Below are 9,653 nucleotides of genomic sequence, written 5' to 3' on the forward strand. Positions count from 1 at the left end.
TAAAAAAAAAGATAATCTGTATAATGCAGTAGGTAATTTGCAAGAAATACCCTTCCTAATATAAAGTATTAAATAAATGCTTTCTTTACATAAATAGAAATTTTCAACCTATCTAAGACATTTTTAAGCTTCTTTCTTAACATTTATTCTACTTTAAATTTTTTTAGTTATTCTTCCTTCTACTTGTTATTTTCCTCTTTTGTAGGCTAATCTTTTCATATTATTTTTGTTAACAAAATTAGATTTAAAAAAAGATTTCTGAATAAGAGCTTATTTTTTTATCGTTTCAAATATAATATCATGCTCTCACAGTTCTTACTGAACTAATAAAAAAAAATTAAATTATTGACAATATTCAAATCAGAAAAGAAAATTTTACTTCATATGGAATTTTATAAGTACTTGGGTGCTGTCACCCAATATTGTGAATCTATCGACTTGTTCAATTTATTTTGATAAAACATATTTAAATAAAATATATCTTTATAGAATGTAAACAATAGTATGTAAACAATAGTATGTTTAGTGACTCTCATGCAAGAATAAGCCCATGGGTAATCTTGTAAAGACTGGATCAGGAAGTCTTATTGTGATATAAATGGGATCATAAAAAGATTTCTTATAGAAAAAAAGCTGTCTCTTTTGGCGGCATAATGCAGATAATCGCCAAGCTAAAGATATTATGTTTTCATTCCACTATTATAGGTTGTTTTTGTCCTCAGTATAATGAAACTAAAGTTAATGGTGGGTTATCCGGTCTGAGTTATTATCCTTATAATATCGATTTCTTTATAGAAACAGAATGTTGTTTCGATTAAGAAGGGAATGAGAACATTAGTAACATTCTTTGCGACCCTTTGGCTTTGAAGCGTTTGTAAGTTAGGAATTTCTATCACCAACTAAAATTATGATGTGCTCAACAGTTAATATTTAATTTGGATCATAGAGTGTTCCTCATTAATACAACGGAACTGAGGTTGTTGGTAGGTTATCTGGCCTGTGTTATCTTCTTAATAAGGTCGAACTGTTTAAGGTTACAGAATATCGTATCGATATTAAGAAGCGGGTGAGATTTCTGTTGACATACTCAATGAATGTCCGCTTTTGATCTGAACCAGAAGAAAACTGTAGATTGGAAGTTATTATTCTTGCCTAAAATTAGAAAGAACTCAACATTGACATTGTAGCTTTCATTCTACAATGTCACAAATGATTAGCCATAATCGCTGTGTTCTGTACGAGTATTCTAAGAGCTAGTACACCGTTACCTTTTTATTCTATACCATTTACTGTTTAACGACTTCCAAAACGTAGAAATTTATTAGAACCATTATCGTTTGTTTCTATTACCGGATTTAATTTTAACAACGATTGCATACAATTGTAACCATTTGACTTCATATGTCAACTTACATCGCATCTGCAGTGTCAGTATGAACTAATCTAGACCTTAAGCAGTAAATATTGTGTAAATATTGCGTCATAAGTGAAAATCGGAAAAGTAATAAAATATGCTTGCTGTGTTATAGCACAAGTGATATTTCGATTAACTAAAATAGAAACATTTTTTTAATTCTTTTTTTTTAAATTGAGTCATAATATGTCATTTCGAGAAACACTTTATTAAAAGCTTCCATTATTAATTATTTATTATTTGATTATTTTTTAGGCTATATATTGAAATTAGTATCAAATTTTATATTATTGATATTGAAAGGGTTTAATATCATTTAACACAAACCACAAAAATGAATTCACTTTAATTTGAAACAGGAATTCGATGTGCAAATTTTCAGATAAAGTTTCCTTTGAACTTAAATTTCAATATTTATTCTCAAAACAATACTCAATATTCGATTTAATAAGTTTCTCTTCCCACATACAAAATTAGATAAACAAAAGTGACATTCGAGAAGTTTGTTTTCCTGCCCTCTGCACACCACAAAGCAAACCTGCACTTCACTTCAGTTATAGACCCATGAGAGCTTTATGTCTCAGTCATGATTGCCAACCCATCTGCCTAATAAACAATAAAGTACAAAGTATTGGAATAATAAGCACAATAAATTGTGCAAAATAATTGACAATAAACAAAAGGAGAATAAAAACTCTGAAGCAAAAATATCGTGTTACACAAAAGGCTCAGATTCCATGACACATTTAAGTGAAATGAACATTGGAGAAGTTCATTGGGAAATTTCGCTTATATTCCATTGCTTTTGCACATATAAGGCAAACTGAATCTGTTACGAAGGATTTTCGTCCTTGCAATCAATTGTGGAAAATTCTATACTTCTGAAATCGATTCGAAATTTATTTTTATTGACAGCGTTTCGGAAAGTGTCTACGTATGTGAATGCGGTAACTTTCTCCTTTCATTTCCTTATTTTCATGAAATTTTTAACTTTAAACTTTCACTTTATTTTATTAAAATTTATTTTGCATGTTTACGTTTTTGAAACAATTGCAAGCAAAGGCTCAAGCTGCTCTTCCGGTGTTTGTGTTAATAATTTTTGTGAGACTTTTGTTTTGCTTGAAAAGTGGTAAAAAGTTTAAATGCCATTAATTTTATTATATCTGTAAGCAATAAAACTTTAAGGGTTAATAACTTTTATTTAAATACAAAAGATCGTAATTTTGACTCAACAAATAGCATGTCATGTTTTGGACATAACTGATGTTATGGGATGGGTAAATAATATCCGGCTTTTTATGTGACATAAATGTATCTCCCATATGTGCTCTACATGGTGTATTAAAGTATGAATGTCTGAAATTTAAAAATAAAGTACAAAATTTAATTAATTGAATCATGGAAAATATGCATGTTAGTAATTGAAAAATGATTGGTAATAAACGAACTATTAAAGGAATTTAAAGGAATGGAATGGAAAGCAATGGAAAAGCACTAAAACTACTATGGTTGCATAAGATTACATTACTGTGGTGGTATTGGTAAAGTAACTAGTTACTATTAGTCACAAATTAGTACAGAAGTGAAGAGGTACAATAACGCAATAAATAAATACATTATAAAACTGATTTAAACCAACAAGTTTCAGTTTTAGCCAACCGGTTTCAGCAAACCAGTTTTAGCAAACCAGTTTTAGTAAACCGATTTCAGCAAACCAATTTCAGAAAACCAATTTTTAGTACAACATATTTGTTTTCCAGTGGCTTTTTTTAATGAGATGGGCTATATTATTTTACCATTAACAGTGTCAGTGGACAAATCAACCTGGCTTGGGAATAAAAGTTGATTAGACTGACAGATCTCTCCATTTAAATTTTTAAAGCTGAGCGGCATTGAATTGATTTTAAAAATCACACAAAATAATTTGGAGCAATTTTCACTAACATACGGTTATGGAAACGCAATGTTGCAGAAATGACAAGAACACTAGTAAATCACTACATATATGTAAACATATATTGGTTGTCATTTTAGTGCTATTTCTTGCACGGACGCATTGATGTTATACAGTAAAAATCAGATCAGCCAAACTGTCCAATCAGTGCTGATCAGTAAAAATGACCACTGCATTGCCCCTGATTACTGCATATCAATCAAGCTGACTGTTCACTATAGATTAATCAAGCCAGATCAGTGAAGATCAGTCAAACTGTCTGATCACTACCGATCGATAAAACTGCCTGTTCACTGTAGATCAGTCCAGCTACTTTATCGCTGCAAATGGGTTAAGCTGTCTAATCATTTCAGATCAGTCATGCTGCCTGATTACTGCAGATTAGTTAAGTTATTTGTCAACCTCGTATATCATTAAAATATTTTTCAAGCGAACATTTTTGTTATGGAGTAATCTGTGAAGTTGGATTACATTAAAATATAATTTTACTTTATGATAAATTCATAATTGGATGGCCAAACAGCGATAAAGGCACTACCTCATTGCGTCTAAAAATGTTTTAAAATACTTGAAAGTCTTCCAAAGGTTAGGCGCTAACAGATGGTATCTATTGGATAACTGGTCATAAATTTTAATAGTGCTGTTCGATTAATACTTGAATAAGAAAATGATAAAGAATTTTCCTATAAACCTATATAATAAAGTCGAAGAAGTCTTAAAAGATTGAGATGGGGTAAGTAGACGAGGTTTAACCTGTTGTGAGATTACAAAAGTCATGTGCATATCAAACGATTTCTACTAATTCTATTACGGAAAGTTTGCAATTTATTTAAGCTAAGCTATTTAGGAGTTCCTGATTTATTTTATCACCACCATTATTAATTTGCAATATAAATATTTATGTGTAGGGCAGATCAGGAGGAAAATAAGTCCAATTACTAAAGAGAATATTTTCAAAATCTGACTTATTTACTTTAATAAATAATATCAAGGATTTTTTGGTGATGACTCTTAAAAACTTTGTTATTATTTAGTAAACTAACAAATATAATAAATTTTATATAAATTCTAAAGGAAATAACTTTGTTTAAATTTGTAAAATTGTTAAAAAAACATTTTTGCATAAAAAAGTGATATGAAAAATTTGCGCACTTGCACAAAATCCGATGTTAAAATGGGGTAAAAAAAAAATATATTCCAACTCTTAAAGACCAAAATTTATGCTTGTGTGACGACAAAAATTTGTTTTTTATGTTCCTTTTTCTGTTCAAGAATTTCTTAAGAGAAATGCATTAATTTTTGCTTACACGCACACAATCAAAGTGAAATATTTATGCATGAAATTCCTGCATACGTGAACGACGAGTTTATTTGCAGCAGACGATGCGAGTGATTCCGAAGTGAATTGCAGCAAATAGAGTGGGTGTCAGTGGGGGTGTATCTGCCCGTGTTTATAACCCAGTAGAAAACGGATCGATCCGTCATCGAAGACGTCTTCAAGACATGGATACATACATGAAGACCGATCGATCCAAATGTATGACGGTCTTCGAAGACACTTTCATACAAATTAGCCAAATGTCTTCAATGAATTTTTGTGTACATGTCTCGAAGACCGTCTCGAAGACCATGTCTTGCATAACGGACGCATTCGACAGAAAGTTGTGCGCTCTTAGTGCAGTGCTCATATAATTTTTTCACCCTTTTTTTATTTCTACTCTTTTATTGCGCTCTTTAAATTTTAAATGAATTTCAATTTTCTCTTTAAATAAGTAGAAAGAAATTGTTGTATTTTGTACTTTTATTTATTTTATATAATAATTTCTTAAATTACATTCAAAATTAAAAGTTTTAAAAATAAATTATAAATTTTATTATAAATTATTATAAATTTTATTAAGATATTAATAATAAACTAGTAAAAACTAGTAAACATAATAAAAATTAATTTAAATAATTAACTTAATATAACTTAGCATATCTAAAATTAACTAAAACTAATATAAAATAATTTATAGCATTTCGCTATCATCAATTGTTGAAGTTTTATATGCTTTCAAAAGCGTTGAAGAGGATTTTGGTACAATTAAACTTTCTGATCTTAAGAGTTCTAAAATATCATTACCACAACGCCTGTTAATCCTGTGTTTTTTAAATATAACAGCTAATTTTTCACAAGTGTTTTTAGTTTTTTTATTTTCAACATCTTTGTTTCGTATTTTTAAAGAACTTTCACTATAATTTTTGTTTTGAATATTAATATCAATATATTTTCCATTTGAACTAATTCACTATTTAATTTGTTTATTCATTTTGATTTTTTTAATATTTATTTCACAAAAATGTTTATTTACTACACTTCAAAATTATTGCGTCACTTCATTTATAAAACATAGCGTCATCTGAGGCAAAATTCAAATACGTTGCTATGAACACTAAAAATGAGAGAGAAAGCAAAGAAAGAGTATTTACATTCATGTTTTGAGCAATTGTTTTGCAAATTTGCTTGAACATGCGGACGCGGTATCAAAGACCGTCTTGAAGACAATGTCTTCGAAGACCACTTTTTCTACTGGGAATTTATGTGTGTATGTTACATACTCATGCATAGCCAACTATAGTTGTAGGGAGGAAGACAAAACAAAAATATTATTTATCAAAAAATCAACAGCGCTAGAGGAGGCAAAAGTGCGAAAATGCAGTAAAAGTGGCGCCGGAAGATCGCTTTGTCAATGTCATTGCCACACAAATACACATTCATGTACACATACATTTGCAAACTGACATTGTGACTTTATGCACTGACTGAGTGACTGATTTTTAGTTACTTTTACTTGCTTTATGCTCATTTCTTTGGATTCTTAACATTGCACACAAGTGCACGCATTTCGTTTCCAAGGAGTTGGTGTATTTGGTGTAAACAAAAGAAGAAGAAGAAGCAGAATAAATCGTGGAAAAGTTTTTATTTTTAAATTAAAGTGTATATTAATTTTTAAATGGTTTAAGTTGTGCGGGGGTTGTCTGTGTTATGCCATCTTGATTTTTTATGCATGTTCCAACATTTATGATTGTTTATGGAAGATATTTTATTCGGTCGTTGAGACAAGTTTTTTATTTATATTGAATAGATTTTATTTGGAATTCAATTTTCTATTTAAGAAATTTCATCACGTTGTTTAAGTTTATTGAAACTTATTAAAAATATGAAATTTAGTTATTGCATTAATTTTTGCTATATACCTAAATTCTGAATGGTTATCACATATACATATGTGCTGAAGCCTTATTAAGTTTATTTAATCTTAGCCTACAATAAAATGTGCTGCGATTGTGTAATACATAATCTATACAATACTAACCAAGTCTGGTGGGTTCAGTCCAATGAAATCTCATAAGAACATGCTACCGGTTGTAGTAGTTTATGAAGCTTGTCTTGTTGATCTGTACGGTATGAGTGCAGTCTTACTATTTCAGTGTTAAGAACACCTCCTATATACTATAAGGCAAGCCTTTCTATCTCAGTCATACACTTATCCAGTTAATTTGTAAATTTAGTCATGAGAATCAGTGGCGTCGCTAGGCATCAGCGATGTCGGCGACCGCTGACGTCCTCGCATCCACAGGGGCCTCGCAAAAAGTTACAGACTGTGGATTCTAAGCACTTAATAAATATTTTGAACAATTTCAGTCAGTTCACAGTTCCAGTCAGTATAGCTTCGACGGAAAGAAGCTTCTCAAAGTTAAAATTAATTAACACGTAATACAAAAGTATGATGATCCAAGAGAGACTATCTCCACTGGAAATTTTATAAACTGAAGCAAAAATAGCAGCTGGCGCAAATTATGATATAATTTTAAAAAACATTGAATGAGGCTAAAAGTAGGAAAATTCATTTATTTTAATTTATGTTTATTTTAATTTGATTAGCATTAAAATTTCGATCATGCTTTGTCGTATTAGTGATAGTGTCTCGCAATTCTAATGTCCCCGTTGTGCAGAGTTGGTATAGCTCCGCCACTGGTGAGAATGACTAGCAGCTCCTACTCCTACACACATTATCATCAATTTTTTTAACTCATCTGTATATAATATCATACATATATTTAGAAATGTTCAACTTAGTTGGCAGTAATATTACATTATATCTTAATTTATTTTTATAATTAGGAGTCCTCCTGGACTTATAAGTAGCAGTGCATTTTATTAAATATAGACGTTCTATATAATCTAGATATATAATCTAAATAAAATGCTGGAATTTAATAAGCTTTGAAAAAAAATTCAATATAAACACCAGATTTCTCATTCCTTGACATCACTTATATATTAACCAATTTTTTTATCTTAAACTATAGGTTTTCATTATTTTCACTTTAGTTTAAAATGTATAAATTACTTTTTATTTATTTTTTATTATTTGACAAAGGAAGGATAAAAAACTATATTTAGAATGTCACATTAACCACAAATAGGATGAGCTTAAATAAATTCCATTTGTAATAAAACACATTTTTAAAATTTTTTAGTAGATATTTTTTAATATTTTAATATTTAGTATTATATTTTTGTTTTGCTTTATTTAAACTTATTTTAATAATTATATATTACACAATCCTTTTAATACTTAAAAATAGCATTTTTAAATAAGTTTCGGAAGAGATATACTCACACAAGGCGAGTACTATGATACATTTTCATACGACTATGCACAATGAAAGATACATTTTTACTTTATTTTTTTTTTTTTGTTTTTATGAGAAAGACTGAAAATTAATTTTATTTATGATTAATTTTTGGTATATATGTTTTTGGTATTTTTTTTACGCTTACATAAAGTAACTTTAAATTGCATTTTATACATTTATTTAATTATATTATTTTTATTTTTTTTTATACTTTAATAGTCTTCATAAAATGTTTTTTTGCTTTTTGTTTTTCTACTTATTTCGAATATTTTTTTTTTTATTTGGTTTCAATTATTCTTTTAGATAACTTCTATATAATTTTTTACTAAAATTAATATTAAAAATTTTCTTTTTTATCACAGAGAGACGTGACTTTCATATATAGAGACAACTCAAAAATTTAATATATTTTTGTTATATATAAATACAATATAATTTAATATACAAAATTAATTTAAATGAAAGTTTTTATAAAATAATAACAAAAAATAAAAAAAAAAATAAAAACAGCATATTTTGTAAGTTTAGCGTATATTGTTCATTTCATATTTGTATATATTTTCATATTTTTTTTTATATATAACATATAATTTATGTACAATCAATTTATTATTTAAATTCTTAGTTTCACTTAGTATTTGAATACTTCATATGACCGATGTGAGCGTTTTTCTTTTCCATATAATATATATATATATATATATATATATAATAATATATATATGTATGTAATCCTGTCTTATTTCTATATATTAAAACTATTTTTGTAATTTCCTAATTTATTTATGTTTTTAAAATATTTAAGTATTAGTTATGATTTTGTCATGTTTGCATTTGCTGGACTTATTTTTTTTCATATATTGAAAGTTTACTTGAAAATAAATAGATTTTATATATATGTATATACTTATATGTAATGTATTTAATAATTTCAATTTTATTTTAATTTTAAAAACTACACATTGCTTTTATACTTGAAACTTTGTTCTATATTAATTTCTTTTTTTTATGTTTTATTATTTATTTCTTCTAATATATAACTTAGAGTAAATGGCAGAATGAGATGCTAAGGAGTTTTTGAAACAAATGTGGGCAACACTTCTTAGCTAGACTATAAATGGTATTTTTATTAATGATTCAGTTTAAGCTTTCAGCTTGAAATTCTATAATTTAAAATTTATTTAAAAAATGAAACAGGAAAAATGATTTATAGTAACGTCAAGTTTGTAAACAAAAACAGCAATCAAGTAATTGCCAAATAAATAGTATCTTTTTAGGTGAGCGCAGAAACTACAAATTTAGAGTATATTATTTCAATATCTATTTGTCAAGAAATTATTTTTAATTCGAAAAATGAACATCTTTTCATATCATAGAGAAGAAAATATAGCAAATGTAAATTTCACAAAAAGTAGTGATTACCTTTAACTAAAATATTTTACGTGAATACTCATAAATAGTTTCGAAAAAATCTGTATATTTTACAATGTTTTTTTTGTAATAATAAATTAAGTGAAATAAAAAAATTTACCTATAAAGTTATTGCATTAGTTGACATTGTATTTAACAAGTCATAATATAACTGGCTTAATTACTTAC

The sequence above is a fragment of the Teleopsis dalmanni genome, chromosome 2 (genome assembly GCF_002237135.1).
Source record: "Teleopsis dalmanni isolate 2A chromosome 2, ASM223713v2, whole genome shotgun sequence".
NCBI lineage: Eukaryota > Metazoa > Arthropoda > Insecta > Diptera > Diopsidae > Teleopsis > Teleopsis dalmanni.